Here is a 20,702-nt window from a genome sequence, read left to right as displayed (position 1 = left end):
CAGACCACACTGATTCAATAATATTCAAATCTGGTGGCAGCGTTATTTCATTGCAGTATAAACATGCTTTGTAATTTTCATTCATATAATTTGGAACATTATCATTTTGGAAAGCACAATCCATTGCTTACACTTATTCGTCTTTCGTCATTGATGAACATGGTGAACTAACTATCTATGTAAGCGTAGGACCTAGTGGACACCATGTCATGACTGCGAAAACACTTACAAATAAAGAGAGTGAGTGATGAGAGTAGTACCTCATGACTTTAAATCTGTAACACTAGAAGAAAAGAATCCTTCATTAGGTATCATTGAAGTTTCACACGTTTCAGAAAGGTGTGCAGCATGCATATTACATGCACTACACAACATAAAATGTCTGACACACAACCAGGCCAGCAGATGTTCGAGTATTCTAAAAGATTAGTATGTTCACTCTTCCTATTAACTTTAAATATTATGCTATTTACTATTCTCCAAAAGGCTACCAATCATGAATACACACAAAAAAATCATATCAGCTAGCATTTAAACCTGTTTTGTTACATAACATTTTCATACATATTATGAAAATGGAGTATGAAACATTAAACTAACTAGATAGCTACAAAATTTTCAACATGCTTCACAGTGACAAGTTCACTGCTTGTGTTCTATATTTTCCCAGTATTCTCTTGCATAAAGTTCTACAGGAAAAAACAAAGTAATCAGAGGCCTACTGAATCAAATTATATTTTTCAGGTGGTTTGTAATCCAGGTTTTATGCTACTTTTATCATCAAAGCTTTTTGTTTGCATTCATATGACTTTGGAGACAGTGGTAGTATCCTTACTACAAATATTTTCATTCCATAATTTCCATCACTCAGTCCGTGCTGACTGTGACTGACTGACTGTCACAATAAATGGAAATTTGTGCCAGATTCAGATTTGAAGCTGGATTTCCTCTTTACTGCAGGCAACTTAACCAATTGACCAATTATGTCACCCAAGAATGTATTACAATGTGTTATAAGAGGCGACGGAACATTATGTCTCTTAAGAACTGAACATTTGGTGGATCCACACCTGATGGAAACAATGGAGAGAAGGGCAGCGACACAAAATGTTATTGGTAGATCCTTGCAAAAATGCTGAATCTGTAACGTGGTGAATATTTCACATCAAATACAACTCATCTGAAATTTAATTAGAGTGTGAAACTACCAATACAGTTGTATTAAGGTCACTGTGATATTAAATGTGGCTTGTTGATGTATGTGATGTTAGTTGCAAGTATAAATTTGTTCAAACCAAGAATGTCAATTACCTTATTCAGATTCCTCAGTTAGATTCAGTGTTATTTAGTTTCTATCAAACAAGATAGTCCAACCCACAGCACTGGAGTTACCCTATTGCTGCTAGACAGAGTCACTGCCATCACCCAAAACTGATGTACAAAGTGTGGATCAGTGGAAGGGACTGATCATTCCTCAATCTCTGCCCACTTGCGTGCTGGTGCTTCTTCACAATTGTCATTGGGAAACGACCAGAATGAAAGCTATAGCCACACTTCATGCTTCTTGGAAAGGGACTGATGTCAATCAAAAGTGTCATCAGAGGAGCACTTGGGCTTCAGTTTTCCAAGGCATAAATGTGGTTTGCTGTGGTGAATACATTGTTAGATTTTGCTTTTGGTATCTTTGTTTGTCCTAGCTGGATAAGGTTGTTGATGCAAGTCTTTGTAATTTAGAACCTCTCATACTTGTCAGCTATAGTTTGTCACATCATTTCCCTGGATTCTACATAAAAAACAGTGGTCACCACATTATTAATGCTCTTTTTCCATCCACAGTCCAATAGTTCAAGATGCAGATGCACTGCAAGATTCCACATCAGAGCTTGCTGTTTTTGAATAGTACACATGGTATTATGCTGGGAGACTGAAAGTTTGTGGAAATCCTCCCTGAGTACTCTTATCACACTATTCCTAATCTGGAACATGTGACAGATCAAGACCTCATCCAGTGCTACCATGTACACTATAATCTGGGTCTGCACATTTGGGTTCATATGTCTGCTGTTGTATTTTAGCCTTTCAGCTTCTGCTTGTTAGTGGCCTATGATGAAGGTGGAGATCTTTGATGCTTCTGTGGAATGACTTGCCTATTTGTTCCACTGCAATGTCACCATGCCTTGAACTCTACTAGCATTTACTATCTTGACGCCACTGTAAGCTTGCAGAATGTGACACAAACTGTTGAAGACCAACATGGACAGGACCTCTCTTCATATGTCATTCTTAAGCCATGTATTTCAGCTGAACGTCATAGACAACTCCATCGTAGTCACCAGTTCAAGAATATAAGGATCACTGATGTTATCCCTGCTGGACACTGAGAAGAAGGTTTAGACACACCCTTATCTAATGGATTATCCACAGTTGACTAGAACACCTTTCTAGCTCCTCCATTCACATGCACATAAAACATATTCTAGTCGGAGAGCAAAATTACAGAGCCACTACAGATGGTGGAAGTGTTTCAGCTTCAGGCTGCATTTACAGTGACATTGCACCCAATATGAAATGTGAAAATCACATTCAATTAGGTTAGCACACCAGAGAAGTATTCCAAGCAGATTACACCAAGGTAATAGAAGAACACTGCAAGCAGCTGCTCACTTATGTATGTGTCACTGTACATTTAAAATGCCACTTATATTATGCTGACCAGTTATAATTTATCTGTTACTGATCATCATAGACATTACATGGTCTTTTGTTGCTCACTTATTTGACAGTACTTGGCTATAAATACCGACCCACCTCAGTTGTTTCTCGTGCAGCTCTTAGATCATATAATGATGGCCTGGCACTATTAGCTCTTTATCCTCCATTCTGAGAAACTGCCTGTGTTTGAATCTTACAGATACCCCATATTGATGGAATACCTGAAGAGTCTGGTGTGTTAACTCTGTCTTGAGTTTGAAATATTAACCAGCAACATTACTGCACATCTTATACCACTGGTTATTCAGTATATGCTGTATGTAACAGCACATCATAATTAGTCTCAAGCCTCCACACCATAGTGTAAGGTGAGTTCTGAAATCAATGTGCAGTAATTGTTAGTGTCGTAAGTTGTCATGAGGACATGTTTTGTTTTGTACTGTATGTGTAATGAATAAAGATGTATTTGATAGCATATCTAGTTGTTTATTATTGATCTTCGCAGTACTACATACTTTCACAAGTCTATTCAACTTAGTATTTTGAACAATGTATTCTGTCAAACCTCTGTAATTTGTCTGGAATTATTTATTGGCTGAAAATAGCACTTACACATTTCTCAGATCCACTTTGTCTTGTCCACAGTCTTGTCTAAGTAGGAAAATATGTTGAGTTTAGAGCCATTTGTGCAAATCTCTATGCATTTAGCCCTCATACATCTTTAAGCAGTGTAATTTTACTGCACTCAGTCCTCGAGCTTCAGTCAGATCAAATACAACAAAGAGAAAACTTCTCAAACTTTAAAGATTCGTGCACTGTTGTGGAAAAAACCACATCATGTACAACATTTAGTAGTAGATGTCTTCTACAACTTTCTCTTCTGTAGCATTTTTGTACGTAGTTGTGATGTTATAACAATGTTACATAGTAGTGATGACACATCTAAAAAAATCATGGGACAGCGAAAAGCAGCCTCGTTACAACCTTATAGGCAGATTGAAATGTGACTTTTATTGATTTACTTAATTCCAGAAATCTTATACTGTGTTTCCACAAAGACATGGGACTGATGAGAACAAAATGTTAAATACAGAAAAAAGCATTTTTTCATAAAAATATAATGTTTCCAACAACAGAAAATGTCTAGTGTTTGCAAACATAAAGTATCATTTACCCTAAGCAGGTAAATAAATGAAAATAGACATTAAAATTCAGCACATATGTTGTGGCAAAATTAACAGCAGCTGTGTGATAAAGAAATGACAAAACACATTGTGGCTATGTTAATACACAAAGGTATATACACACATCAAAAAAAGTTTTGCATCACCCAGAACTCCTGAAGATAGACAATGACTGTGGATATTGTATCACAGACACAGTCTCTTTGACTGTTCAGAGATGTCACTAAACCTGCCCAACGATGTAAACAACCGTGCATGAGCAGTGCCTATTAGAGGGAGTCCAACAGCCGATCAGTTCCAGTCATTCCACCAGGAAGGAGGTACACGGCTTGTGTTGTCTGCAGTTCAACTATGCCTAGACAGTTAGTACCATGGTTCGATCACATCCACATTGTTACTTTGTGCCAGGAAGGGCTCTCAACAAGGGCAGTGTCCAGGCGTCTCGGAGTGAACCAAAGTGATGATGTTCAGACACAGAGGGGATACAGAGAGACAGGAACTGTCAATGACATGCCTCGCTCAGGCCATCAAAAGGCTACTGCAGTGGATGACTGCTACCTAGGGATTATGGCCAAGAGGAACCCTGACAGCAATGCCACATTGTTGAGTAATGCTTTTCGTGCAGCCACAGGACGTTGTGTTATGACTCAAACTGTGTGAAATAGGCTGCATGATGTGCAGCTTCACTCCCAACATCCATGGTGAGGTCCATTTTTGCAACCACAACACCAGGCAAGTACAAATGGGCCCAACAACATGCCAAATGGGCCGCTCAGGATTGGCATAACGTTCTCTTCGCCGATGAGTATCACATGTGCCTTCAATCAGACAATCGTTGGAGATGTGTTTATAGGCAACCCGGTCAGGCTGAACGCCTTAGACACAATGTCCAGCGAGTGCAGCAAGGCGGAGGTTCCGTGCTGTTTTGGGAACGCTGCTGGTGGTCCTGGAATGTGCCGTAGCAGCTGTACAATACGTCAATGCCATCCTCAGACCAATAGTGCAACCATACAGGCAGCATATTGGCGAGGCATTCATCTTCATGCCCCCCCCCCCCCCCCCCCCTTCATGCATACCTTATGAATGACTTCCCTCTGAATAATGACATCGCTCAACTAGGGTGGCAAGCATGTTCTCCAGACATGAACCCTATCGAACATGCCTGGGATAGACTGAAAAGGGCTGTTTATGGATGATGTGACCTACCAACCACTCTGAGGGATCTACACTGGATCGCCGTTGAGGAGTGGGACAATCTGAATCAGCAATGCCTTGATGAACTTGTGGATAGTATGCCACGATGAATACAGGCATGCATCAATGCAACAGGACGTGCTACTGGGCATTAGAGGTACTGGAGTGTACAGCAATCTAGACCACCATTCTTGAAGGTCTTGCTGTATGGTGGTACAACATGCAGTGTGTAGTTTTCATGAGCAATAGAAAGGGCACAAATGATGTTTATGTTGATCTCTATTCCAATTTTCTGTACAGGTTCTGCAACTCTTAGAACCAAGGTGATGCAAAACTTTTTTGATGTGTGCACCATACATGCTAATACATCCATACTGAATTGAACTGAATTTTATTTGATATGGTAGGATTCCATGGTGTACAGTACATGGGTGTGTAATATGTAAAATAGGACAAGTGAAAAACAAAACAAAAATGTCATAATGCTAGACACAAACACTAGTGCAGCCAAAAAGAAAAAAAGCTTTTTTCATCCACTTTCAAGTAAATGACAAACATAGAAATGGTGCACTAAGCTGTAGAACACAATCTGAGGATGGGCACATGCCGCACCCATGGTGCTACCTGTAGCACATTGAGAACAGGCCGCGACAAGATACACAATGTCACTGTCAGTTCCAGACCAAAACAGGTGTTAGCAGGCCAATGACTTGTCTCAGATATAGGAGCTAAAGCACATCCCACCATAGGTCAGCTGGGATCACAACCCTGGGCGACAGCCCATCCCCAACTAAAGGAACAACACCATAAAACACCAAAAGGTGGTGACAGAGGGCAAAACAGTTGCGCAGAGGATCAGAAGCCCTGCCCAGAGGCCTGTCTGGCCAACCATGCTGAACTAGGTGAAACAAGATCAGCAGTAACAGTAGCTGTGATCTGGGAGCCGATAACATGTGAATTTGATTTATTTATTTACACATCAAGTTCCATAGGACCAAATTGAGGAGCAAATCTCCAAGTTTATGGAACGTGTCAGTACTTGAAATTACAACATAAAAGTAATAACAGATAAAAATAAATCTTCATGAACCCAAAGAAAGTCCGTCCATAAGTTTAAGTAAATGCAATCAAAAATACAATAAGAATCAGCTTTAGTTTTCGAGGAACTCCTCGACAAAATAGAAGGAGTGACCCATCAGGAAACTCTTCAGTTTTGATTTGAAAGTGTGTGGATCACTGCTAAGATTTTTTAATTTGAGTGGTCACTTATTGAAAATGAATGCAGCAGTATACTGCACACCTTTCTGCACAAGAGTTAAGGAAGTCCAATCCAAATGCAGGTTTGATTTCTGCCAAGTATTAACTGAGTGAAAACTGCTTATTCTTGGGAATAAGTTAATATTGTTAACAAGAAATGACAGTAAGGAATATGTATATATATATTGAGAGGCCAATGTCAATATACCCAGACTTGTGAAAAGGGGTCGGCAAGAGGTTCGTGAACTTACACCACTTGTTGCCCGAACCTCCCATTTCTGAGCCAAAAATATCATTTTAGAATGGGAAGAGTTACCCCAAAATATAATACCAGAAGACATAAGTGAATGAAAATGACCAGAGTAGACTAATTTCCATGTCGAACGATCACTCACTTCTGATACCGTTCGAATAGTAAAAATGGCAGTATTAAGTCTTTGAACAAGATCCTGAGTGTGGGCTTTCCATAACAGCTTAATATCTATCTGAACACCTAGGAATTTGAACTGTTAAATTTCACTAATAATATACCTGTTCTGTGAAATTAAAACGTTAGGTTTTGTTGAATTGTGTGTTAGAAATTGTAAAAACTGAGTCTTACTGTGATTTAGTGTTAGTTCATTTTCTACAAGCCAAGAACTTCGGTCATGTACCGCACTTTTTGAAACCAAGCCAGTGTTGTACACAACATCCTTTACTACCAAGCTAGTGTCATCAGCAAACAGAAATATTTTAGAGTTACCCTTAATACTACAGGGCATATAATTCATATAAATAAGGAGTGGCCCCAACACTGATCCCTGGGGCACCCTCCACTTGACAGTACCCCACTCAGACCCAACATAACAGCCGTTATTAACATTGTGAATAATGAATCTTTCACTGTACGTTGCACCTCAACATCTAAGTGAGAAAAAGGAGCTCATCTGATCAAAACTAGGATCCGGCCACATCAGAAGCTGAGGCAGTGCACCGGCATTGGCATGCCGCACGGTCTGTCAAAAATGTGTCTCACAGTTGGGTGTGTGCTCAGTAATGAGTTGGAACTTAGACCCATACAAGAAGACATGAAACTTTTTGAGGGTGTAGATGATAGCAAACACTTCCTTTTCAACTTGGGAGAAGCACTGCTGAGTGGAGTTGAGCATTTTTGAGGCATAAGCTATTGGATGTTCGAACCATCCCCACAGTGATGTGTGAGAATGGCCCAAGGTCATACTGGAGGCCATCTGTAGCCAAGACAAAGTGGTGGCCATGATGGAAGGTAGCCAAACAAGGAGCAGAATATAATTTACCTTTCAAAAGCATGAACGTGCACTCGCAGGCTGGCATCCACTGACAAAGAGAGTCCTTCTAGAGCAATTTGTGGAGAGGATGGGCCACACCTGGAATGAATTTGTGATAGTGGCAATTTTCCTTAAAAATGTTTGGAGTTCTTTGACATTTGAAGGGCAAGGCAGAGCTGTGATAGTGACAACATCATGATGTAAAGGCTTTACACCTCCCTGAGAAACCTCAAACCCCAAATACGTAAAGGACAGGTGATAAAACTGGGACTTGGTCAAGTTGCATTTCAACCCTGCACTTGCAGGATCTTGAACAAGGAGTGTAAGTTGCATAAATACTCTTCCATGGATGAATCCATCACAGTGATATCATCAAGGCAGTTGATGAACAACAGAACAGACATCATCAGTTGTTCCAGAAAATGCTAAAATATCATGCGGGCACTTGCCACACCAAACAGGAGATGCTGATATGGGTACAAGCCAAAGAGGATATTAACCACAAGGAGCCTCATCCAACGGAAACCGTAAATAGGCTCCAGATAAATCAGTTTTAGAGAAAAACTGGACCCCTGTGAGTCTGACCAACGACTTGTCCTGATGGGGCAAAGGGTAGGTGTCAATTATAAATTGAGCATTAACGGAAAGTTTAAAGTCACCATAGAGGCAAAGCTGACAGTTCAGTTTTTTAACAATCACAAGGGTAGTGGACTGTTCATTTGATGTAATATGCTGTATGACCCACAACAATGTCTGCCTGCCCAATTCTGATTTCACTTGTATGTGCAAAGCCATGGGAATAAGGTGCACACGGGTAAAGAATGGCTACACTGTAGTTTGCATGATAATGCAGGCAATAAAATTAATGGCACAACCTAACACACAAAAAAAGAGATGAGAACTTAGAACACAGATGATCTAACTGCTGGTAAGGGACCTGACAGGAAACGAGATGCACCGGATCCACAATGGAAAAACCAAAAACATTGAAAGCATCCAGACCAAACAAATTGTCAGCGCCAACATCATCCAGTACCAGAAATGATAAGGACTGAATCACAGATTTATACACTGTTCAAGCTGTAAATTGCCTCAAAACTGGAATATATTGCTTGTTGCAACTCACCAAACGTTGAGTAACTGGAGGCAATGCTGGATATCCCAAGTACACACAGGTTAGTGAGGTTAGCAATATCAAAGCTGCACCAGAGTCCACATGTAGTTTGACCTCCTTGTCCACCACCTGCACTTCAATAAACAGTTTTTTTGTTATTTGTTAACATTGGAGGCATACAATTAACATCCATATCTGCAGGAGAAGGCTGGGAATGACACACAGATGCTGTAGGTACTTTTTCCTACAGTTGTTGCAAGTCACCCAGCACTTAGGGCATGCAGCCGTGTATTGTTGCACAAAACAGTATGGACAAGATGGGAGCACCGAGCACTGCTGCTGCTACGGTTGTTGTTTGACATGTTGCTGTCCGGCACGGTGTGGAGGCCATGTTCGTACAGCTGCCATGTCATCCTCCTCCTGGGAACTAACTGATATGTGATGACCAGGAACAGGAATCACTGCACCAACACCAATCCTCAATCTGATCACCAGCAGCACGAGATACATCAAAAGATTGAGCAATATTCAACACTTCAGCCAAAGATGGATTCTTGCACTGTAGTGTTGATGCACTTACCTGTCCAGAGCCAACTGAATGATAGCAGCACAGACCATAGAATCAGCATAGAAATCCTGATGAGCTTCTATTACAAACTGTCATTTGTGACTGAGCCGATGGAGTTTGGCCGCCCAAGCCTGGTAACAATGGTAGGGCTGTTTATAACAACAATAGAACTCAACAAGCAGTGCACTGCCATATGTGCACTTACTGTGATAATTGGACAACACATTTCATGAAATGAAAGCGATGCTGGTTCTTGGAGCAGTGCTAACTGATTATTTCCTGTTGAATGAGCATGAGTCTATCCGCTCCCATGCTTGCCCTCAAATGTCATAGTTATCCAATTTTCAAATCAGTATTTCATGGTCACTGGTGTTGAATGTTTTGGAGAGATCCAGAAATGTTTCAGATACAACTTTTTTTCCATCTAAGAACTGTATAATATATTCTGTCAGACTCACAGTTGCTGTTTCTGTGGATTTACCATTTCCAAAACCATGTTGTAATGGTACAAAGTGTTATGTTTGTCCACACAACCAACTAACGAATTATACACAAGCATTTACAGGATTCCTGAGAAACCTAATATCAGTGAAGGTGGCCTGTAATTTTTGGAGTCATCCTCATCCCCTTTATTGATCACTACTCCACTCTGCTATCTTGCTATCATCAGTTTTTCTGGAAAAATCCCATCTCTGCAAGTGCTGTTCACTATATCTAGCAATGGTGTAATTATTTGCTCACTTACTAGCATTAATATGTGATTCAGTGTTTCATCACCACGAGCTGATATCTAGGACTGCAGTTTCTGTACATTTGTCCTCAGTTTGTGTTCAAAGACTGGTTTCAAAAACATGGTTCTGCCCAATTTTTTGATACCTTAGTAAACCTCTTTTCTGAACTATTTCTTTCCAATTTTAAATTCTCTACCACATTTATATGGTTATTATTGAGTATGTTTGCTATTTCTCTAACATATCTAATTCCCATGTTGTAAAATTTAAAATTTTCACAGCAAATCAACTATTCAAAAAAAATTTGGGATTGCAGCCGGTCGTCATAAAATTCATTCCATGATGTTTTGGCTGGATAACTGCCAGCCATCTTTAGGTGAGCCAAATGAGGACTGACGAAGACGTTCTCTGCTCCGTCTTATATAGTGCACTGATGGTACTGCCACGCATGTGTTGAAGTCTCGGAGACAGAAGGACCACACCGCTCAGCAGCAGTGCCCTCGCTGGTGGATCTGCAAGACTCAGCTGCCATTAGTATTGTCAGTGGCTGCAGCTATCGAAGTCTTCTGGTGTCTTCGTCTCAAGCAAATTACGATGACGGGGTTCATGTGTTATTCAGTTGGTAACCAGTGTCACGGTTCATTAGATTTTCCGCAATGTGTATTTCAATGGATTCTTTGATAATGGAGTCCCAAAAGGTTGTTGCTGTAGCAAAAATCGAAGATTTGTCATACTCCACTGGATGTCTGTTGGAAATACAATGTTCTGCTACTGCAGACTTATTGGGTTGAAGTAGGCGAGTTCAACATTGATGTTCTGTACAACACTCTTCCACTGTAAGTGTTGTCTGTCCTATATAGGCCATACCACATTGACACAGTATTTTACAAATTCCCGCCTTCCGCACTAACAAATCATCCTTCACCAATCTGAACAGATCTGAAATCTTAGAAGGTGGATGAAAAACCACTTTCACATGAAAATTATTAAGAATCCTCGCTATTTTGAAGGAAACATTTCCAACGAAGGGAAGAAAAGCTAGGGACTTGGTTGGTGTGTTCTCTTCTTTATCCCCTTCCCAGTTCCTGGCTTTAGTTGAGAAGGCCCTATTAATTTGCCAGGTTGAGTATCCATTGTCTCTGAGCACCATCCTTAAATGTGCAAGTTCCTTAGGCAAATTCTCTGCATCCTACACTGTATGTGTCCTGTGAACAAGGGTTTTAAGAACACTCATGGTTTGGGATGGGTGGTGGCAACTTGAAGAATGCAAGTACAAATCAGTGTGAGTGGGATTACGATAAACAGAATATCCCACCAAGCCATCACTCTTCTGTCTCTATGACTTCAACACATGTGTGGCAGTACCATCAGCGCACTATATAATACGGAGCAGAGAATGTCTTCATCAGTCCTCATTCTGCTCACCTGAAGATGGCTGGCAGTTGTCCAGCCAGAACATCATGGAATGAAGTTTACGATGACCAGCTGCAATCCTGAAATCTCTTTGAACAATCACTGTATTGTCTATTTTCATTGATCTGATTTCTATTTCTTTGTTTGGTCCATCTTTTTCCTTTCTTTCACTATTAACTGCATTCCAAGGGGCCTTCATTTATTATTGTCTTTTTTAGTTCATTATGGTGGTGTTAATTGCTCTTGCTTTTGTCTCTTTTATTATTTTTCTGCACTTGTTTTGTAATATTTTGTAGTTTTCAGCTTCACCCATCCATCTCAGAGTCTGGAGCTTCCTACACAGCTCTATTATTTCTCTCTTAATCCACTGAGTTTGATGCTGGAGGTTTTCTTATCTCTTTACTCTAGGGAATGATGCATTAAAATGGTAGTTAATTATTGTAATAAATGAACCATACTTCTCACTTACATTCTGCACCTGTAGAGTTTCATTCCAGATTTCTCTACTTAATACTGTTCTAAAGATGATTTTTGCTCATTAATGACCCCGAATTCTTTGTTTGTTGGTTTTGATTCGGATGTTATGCCGTTACTTCTGCAGTAGCAGATCAGCTGTCCATGACAATGAAACATTTCTGTTTGTACTACATGCGACTCATAGAACCCAAACAAATTCTGGTCGTATATAAAGGCCGTTAGCAGCACCAAAGTTAGTGTCCAGTCCCTAGTGAAAGAGACAGGAATTGAAATCAAGGGTAGCAAAGAAAAAGCTGAAATGCTTAACTCTGTTTTCAAATGTTCCTTTACAAAGGAAAACCCCAGAGAATTGCCTCAATTTAATCCTCATACCACTGAAAAGGTTAATGATATAAGTATTAGTGGCAGTGATGTTCAGAAACAGCTGAAACTATTAAAATTGGGCAAAACTCCACGCCCCGATGGAATCCCTGTCAGATTCTATACTGAATTCGTGGCTGAGTTAGCCCCTCTTCTAACTACATTCTATTGTAGATTCCTCGAACAAACATCTGTACCCAGTTCTTGGAAAAAGGCACAGGTCACACCCACCTACAGGAAGGGTAGTAGAAGTGATCCACAAAACTACTGACCAATATCCTTGACATCAATTTGTTGTAGAATCTTAGAATACATTCCGAGCTCAAATATAATGAAATATCCTGAACAGAATGCCAACCTGCATGGATTTTGAAAACATCTATCATGTAAAAACCAACTCACACTTTTTTTGCATGACATACTGAAAGCTTTGGATCAAAGGAACCAGATAGATGCAGAGTTTCTTGATTTCCAAAAAGTGCTGCACCTATGCTTATTCTCGAAAGTATGATCATATGGAGTATATAGTGAGATTTGTGACTGGATTGAGGACTTTTGGTAGGGAGGACACAGCATGTTATCTTTAATGGAGAGTCATTGGCAGATGTAGAAGTAATTTTTGGTGTGCCTCAGGGAAGTGCATTGGGGCCCTCAATGTTTTTTATATTAATGACCTTGCAGACAATATTAATAGTAAAATCAGCCTTTTTGCAGATGATGCAGTTATCTATAATGATGTGCAATCTGAAAGAAGCTGCATAAATATTCAGTCAGATCTTGATAAGATTTCAACGTGGTGGAGATATTGCCAACTTGCTCTGAATATTCAAAAATGTAAAATTTTACTCTTCACAAAACAAAAAAATGTAGTATCCTATTACTATAATATCTATGAGTCACTATTGGAATTGGCCAACTCACACAAATACCTGGATGTAACACTTTGTAGGAATATGAAATGAGATGACCACATAGGTTCAGTCATGTGTAAAGTGGACGGTAGACTTCAGTTTATTAGTAGAATACTGGGGAAGTGCAATCAGTCTACAAAGGAGATTGCTTACAAACCACTCGTGTGACTGGTTCCTGAATATTGTCCAAGTATGTGAAACCCGTACCAGATAGGACTAACAGGGGGTATTGAACATATATAGAGAAGGGCAACACAAATAGTCACAGGTTTGTTTGATCTGGGGAAGGGTGTCACAGAGATACTGAAGGAACTGAACTGGAAGACTCTTGAAGGTAGACATAAACTATCCCAAGAAAATCTATTAACGATGTCTCAAGAACTGGCTTTAAATGATGGCTCTAGGAATATACTACAGCCCCCCATGTATCGCTCAGATAGGGATTGTGAGGATAAGATTAAAATAATTGTTGCATGCACAGAGGCATCCAAACAATCATTCTTCCTGCACTCCATGTGTGAATGGAACAGGAAGAAACCCCAATAATTGGTGCAACGGGACGTACCCTCTACCATACATCTCACAGTGGTTTGCAGAGTGTAGACGTAGATAGTTACACCTACTAATGTTAGTAATTATGTAGTCTGTAACTCTCTGACTTTGTGAAGTCACTGTTGTTGGTGCAGATAGTTGTTGGTTCCATATTACACTGCATTAACAGTACTTCAAAATCTTGTTTTGTTTTTGATTCTTTTCACATGTCAATATTGAAGTCTCCACAAATAACGTTTTTCTTCATATTCATTCATAGTAAGTTTGCAATTTTTTTCAGAAAGCTGCTAAAGTTGTTACCTGGTGATCTATACACACTAAACACTTTAAAAGTACTTGTCACTACACCAGTAATTTCAAAGTCTTTTTCTCTAGAGCTATGGGTACTCTCACACCTTTACTGTTTACAGTCATTAAAGGCTTTCCTCTTTTAATGTATGCAGAAACCCCACCATGTTTATATCTAGGGATGTAACTGGATAAGATATTGACCTTTATTGTTAGGTTAGCTATTTGACTTTCAGTTAGCCCATTTCCACTGATTCGTACTATGTCTGGTTGTGTTTCATTTAGGAGTTTAGTTCTAGTTTAGTTACCAGTGCATTGAATATTCTGATGTAGTACTTTTATGTAATTTTTCTTCTGCTGATTTACGTGTTGTGGGTTGTATTGCGACAGCATATTCTCTAGTCCCTTCTTTTTGTGTGATGCTTAAAATTTTGCCTTTTCTGCTATAACATCTGATTTTTCCTTCCAATCAGGCCATATTACTTTATCTTGCATCTAATAATGTTCCAGATATTTGTAAACATTCTGCTGAGTATTACAGACCTCAATCTATTTAAATCGATATATAATGTTACATATACATACATGCATATTGTTTCTTTATTTTGTCTATGAATCTTATAGTGAAATAGTTGTACAAGATATGGGGCAACTAGAATGTTACCAGTATGCTTAGAGCATTAATCGGTGTGCTTAGAGCAAGATCCAAAAATAAAAAGAAATTATATGGACTACTGATAACTGTGTACATAATATAAACATGGTACATGGTCTCCTTAAGATTTAAATTATCTGGGGAAGAGAATGAGGTCTTACATTTAATATAAATTTGCTGTCAGGTGCTCGTCAACAGAAGAGAAAGAATCTTTCATTAGCAATTCCTCTATTTTCATCCTAAAGGTACTGTTTTTATTTCTAACCATTAGGGATAATTTTTTGAAGAATAGGCTACCCATATTTCTCAATTTGTCTTCAACCTAGGTTTTGCCACATAATGATGTAAAGTTCTTGCAAGGAATCACATGAAGTCTGGATTTCGCTTTAGACTGTGGTCCCCTTTCCCCAGTAGGACTACAGGGATAGGTTAGAGACACAAAAGTAATTGAAGTGGCATAGGAAGATGTTACTAGGGTCTCTGTACAAGATTTTGAGTGACCATCAGGCAGAAAACATGGAGGAAGTCTCTTCAAGGGAGTTCATCTGCTGCATGAGAACTTGCCAGAACACTTTTTATTAATAAAGATTCCAGGTACAAGTTTGGGTTCATACTGCACTTCACTGAATGCTTCCTGTCTAGACTACTCAAAAGATTTTTAGTTATTTCAGATACCATTATACTTTCTGTATCTGAAGATGGATATGCCAAAACATGTACTAAATAAAAATGTCTTTAACAACCTAAACAGAAAACATTCATTGCAGCAAGTTATTTCCAATAAACAGTGGCTGCATACAGATGCTTTGGGAAATGAAATTTGTAGTGTACCATGCTTCACATAGAAGGTGCATTCAAAAAGTAAGGTGACTTTATATTTTTATGAAAAAATATATATTTATTCATCACTATTCATGTCGTCCCCTTCAAAGTAATCCCCCTCAGATACAATACACTTGTGCCAAAGCTTTTTCCAAACATCGAAGCACTTTTTGGTACAGCCTTGAGTACTTCCAGTGATGCAGTTTTTATTTCATCAATTGTTGAAAATCTTTGTCCTTTCACAGGTCTTTTCAGTTTTGGGAACAGGAAAAAGTCATAGAGGGCCAAATCCAGTGAATATGGTGGCTGAAGCATGATTGTCATGTTGTTTTTGGCCAAAAACAAGCAACAATGAATGAGCAGGTGCATTGTTATGATACAAAAGCCATGAATTGTTTTTCCACAATTTCGGACGTTTTTAGGGTATTGCATCTTGCAAATGGCGCATAACATCAAGGTAATACTGCTTATTGACAGTACGATCTTGAGGAAAAAATTCACGATGAACTGCGCCAAGGTAATTGAAAAAAGCAATGAGCAAAACTTTGACATTTAATTGAACTTGGCATGCTTTTTTCAGTCTTGTCTCTCTGGGATGCTTTCATTGGAATGATTGAGCTTTGGTTTTGACGTCATAAATGTAAACCCAAGTGTTGTCACCAGTTATGACCCTTTGGAGCAAATCAGGATCATCACTGATATCATTCAAGAGCTCCTGGGCAATGCTCCTGCGACGGTTCTTCTGATCAAAATTGAGAAGTTTTGGAACAAATTTTGCTGGCACACGTCTCATGCCCAAAACATCCAAAAAAATTGCATGACACGAGCCGACCAATTTGCCAACATCCTCAGCAACTTCTTTTATGGTAATTCAATGATTACCCAAAACAATTTTCTTCACAACTTCCATGTTATCATCTGTTGTTGATGTGTTGGGGCATCAAGAGCGAGGCTTGTCATTGCCAATTTGGCATCTTCTCGGCCATCTTGGAAGAGCTTCTACTACTTGTAAACTTACTTTTTTTTTTTTTTTTTTTTTTTTTTTTTTTTTTTTTTTTTTTTTTTTTTTGAGCACTCACCATATGCCATTGTTATCATTGTTATCATCTCAAGTGTTTCAGAGAAATTCATTCCATTTTCATACAAAATTTAACGTGGATTCTTTGCTCTTTTTATTACAATAATTGAAAATCGCCGAGCACACTAAAACAGGTCTAACAAAGTATGCTGCACCTGTATACTTGAAACTGAACATATGTTCAGGATATGTGTATCAATATAACAAAACAAAAACAAAAAGATTGATAACTGAATATATGTTGCCCTCACAATTTAAAAAGTCACCTTACTTTTTGAATAGCCCTCATACACGTGACCTGGCACCCAATGACTTCTTCATCTTTTCTTGCATGAGATACCAGCTTTGGGATGGGTATTTTCAGGATGACACTGAAGTGATATTAAAGGTGGAGCAGTTCTTTGGTAGCCAACATTATCTTAATCAGGGCAAATGTAAGATAACATACCAAAGTAGCGCTGACCCAAAGCAGAAAATCTTGGTATCCTGGTATGCATGAAATGTTACAACTTAGCCAAACAAAGATGGCATCAACGAGATCATTGCTGTATTAATTTATGAGGTCTTCTATCTAAAGCATAAATATGAAGTGATGCCTAGGCAATAAGAAGATAGTGAAGAGAAACTGGATGCCATGTGTCACATACAAAAGAAGAGTGTGGACAGTGCACCGATTGGAAATATTGTTTTGGGAACTGGACTTTGTAACAAAAACTGGAAAGCTGTAAAATCTGGAATTAGGTGTAGGCAGTGCAACAGAAGACTTCATTTTTGCTGTGGGAAGGCAGATCCCTAGGTGAAGGATAATGAGAACTTTGCTCTGAAATGGAAATGTGATGATCTTAAGTACAAATCTCCAACTAAACTATCTCATACTAAACAGTTAGCTAAACCATCCACTATACCAGAAACAAATAGGGCAGTACCTCATATACATTGTGATAAAATGAACAACATTGTTGTGAAGTGGTCCAAAGGTAATAATTACTTTCAGGAACTTAGCACTGAGAGGAAGCGTCATGAAGAATCACAGAATATTGAGGATGATCAGATGCTGCCTCATAAATTTGTGAACAAAAGTGCAAGGCAAGCAAGTAGTCAATATAACCAAAACTGTCCTTGCACTTGGCAGTAGTCGTGGTAGTTACTGATCTAAGTCAAAAGCTTGACTCAGTCATATTACAAGTGATGCAGGCTCCTTGAGGGAGGATCTTGACTAACAAGGCTATATAACAATAATGATAGATTAGAGTAGATTAGATTAATACTATTTACATGGATCATGAATACGATATTTTGTAATGATGTGGAACGAGTCAAATTTTCCAATACATGACATAATTAAGTTAATTTAACAACATAAATTAAGTTAATATAACAGCTTTATATATATATATATATATATATATATATATATATATATATATATATATATATATATATAATTTTTTTGTTTGGTTTTTTCTTTTTTTTCTTAATTTATATCTAAAAATTCCTCTATGGAGTAGAAGGAGTTGTCATTCAGAACATGAATATAGAATGGCAAGTCATTAATATATATTAAGAACAACAAAGGACCCAAGACCGACCCTTGTGGAATCCCATTCTTGATAGTTCCCCAGTTTGAGGAGTGTGCTGATCTTTGCGTATTATGAGAACTGCTTATTTCAACTTTCCGCACTCTTCCAGTTAGGTACGAATTAAACCATTTGTGCACTGTCCCACTCATGCCACAATACTTGAGCTTGTCTAGCAGAATTTCATGATTTACACAATCAAAAGCCTTTGAGAGATCACAAAAAAAAAACCAGTGGGTGGTGTTCAGTTATTCATATCATTCAAAATTTGATTGGTGAAAGCATATATGGCATTTTCTGTTGAAAAACCTTTCTGGAAACCAAACTGAAATTTTGTTAGTACTTGATTTTTACAGATATGTGAAGCTACTCTTGAATACATTACTTTCTCAAAAATTTTGGATAAAGCTGTTAGAAGGGAGATTGGACGGTAATTGTTGACATCAGATCTATCCCCTTTTTTATGCAAAGGCATAACAATAGCACATTTCAGTGTATCAGGGAAAATGCCCTGTTCCAGAGAGCTATTACACATGTGGCTGAGAATCTTACTTATCTGTTGAGAACAAGCTTTTAGTATTTTGCTGGAAATTCCATCAATTCCATGTGAGTTTTTGCTTTTAAGGAAGTTTATTATTTTCCTAATTTCAGAGGGAGAAGTGGGTGAGATTTAAATTGTATCAAATTACATTGGTATGGCCTCTTCCATTAACAGCCTAGCATCTTCTAATGAACACGTGGATCCTACTAAATCCACAACATTTAGAAAATGATTATTAAAAATATTTTCAACTTCTGACTTTTTGTTCATAAAGTTTTCATTCAATTTGATGGTAATACTGTCTTCCTGTGCTCTTGGTTGACCTGGGTGGTGCTGGGAACAGTTTGGGCTACAATTACAACTACAGAGTTGAGGAAGATATGTCTAACATGGCTGGTGAAACGACATACACCAATGTGTAGGTAGTTTTGCTCTTCCAGCATTTTGATAAGCCATTGATGAAACATTCCATGAAACATGTCAATGAGGAGCTCAGCAGAGCTTTGTGACAACCAGGCCAATCACACATTGAAATGACTGATGCAATACCAATAAGCCAGCACCATCACACACACCATAGCTTGCATCTAAATAGAGCAGAAAAAAATTATTACACATATCACCACCAATAGCATTAGATAAAATCAAGACGGCATCCATCCGATGCCAATATTTTCTAACATTCAACATAGATCTTTTTTAGGAAAAATGAAAGAGACAGTCTAAAAGTAGTTCTAGTTGATGACAACCTGTCAGGTACCAACAATGAAAGTAAGGGCTCTTATGATCATCACTGCTTACAAATATTCCATCAGAATATAGGACGCCTGGTAAATAAAAAGAAAGAGCTGCTTCTTTCAACTCAGAATACAACAGATTTAGATGAAACAGCTGTTCATGTGCTTTGCTTAACAGAGCCTCATCTAAGAGCTGCTGAAACTGAGCAGATTAGACTTAGAAAATTACAAAATTTGATCTAAGTATTGCAGAACCAACTTAAGAAAAGGAGGTGTTGAAATTTTTATTCACAACACTCTTAGATTACAGGTACGTGTATGTCAATACTGCAATGAAGAAGATTTTGAAGAGTATGCTGTCAAACTAGAAAAGCAATCTATTACATTTATAACTATCTATAGGGCACCAGTAGGAAATATCTCAAAATGCCTTGCTCAGTTAGAAACTATCCTTATAAAACTTTACAAGAGAAACAGTAAAATTATTTTGTGTGGGGATTTTAACATTGACCAAACAGAAACCCTAGACAGTTAGAACCATTGATGTCTTTCTTTGACTTATACCCCAGTGATCTCTTTCCCAACAATGGTAGATGACTACAGCAAGATGCAGTTGACAATGTTTTCCTGGACTCGCACATATTAATACAATGTAAAAATACAGGCTGTAGTAAATAGCCTATCCGATCATGATGATCAAATAGCAGTCCTATAACTCAGCGACATAACAATAGTTAATGTACACATCCAAGTTAGGCATGTCAGAATACTAAACAATGATGCCACCAACATGTTTAAAAATACTCTGCAACAGGAACTACGGGAAGAAGTCTACTATGAAGACACTATGGATATGAAATTTCACTCATTTTTAAAGCTACTTCTGAAACACTTTGAAGTCAGCTCCCCACAAAGACAAACAAAATCTAAATCAAATGTAAGCAAGCAGGAAGACTGGCTAAAATCTGGGATTAGACTATCATGTGTCAGAAAAAAGGAACTTTACATAGAACAGACGAATAGTAGACACAAAGCAGTGAAAATACACTGGAAGAGATATTGTAAAATCTTAAACTGCGTAATTAGGAAGGCTAAACACATTCAACATGCACATCAAATTAAGAGCTCAAAAAATAAAACAAAATCCATATGGTAAATCATAAAATTGGAAACAAACGGAAACAAAATATCAGAAGAATCAGGGGTAGCACAGTTAATAGAAAATGGGACAGATCTCAGTAATCT

Source organism: Schistocerca serialis, chromosome 4, assembly GCF_023864345.2.
Source record: "Schistocerca serialis cubense isolate TAMUIC-IGC-003099 chromosome 4, iqSchSeri2.2, whole genome shotgun sequence".
NCBI classification, from domain to species: Eukaryota; Metazoa; Arthropoda; class Insecta; order Orthoptera; family Acrididae; genus Schistocerca; species Schistocerca serialis.
This window is presented reverse-complemented; position numbering follows the sequence as displayed.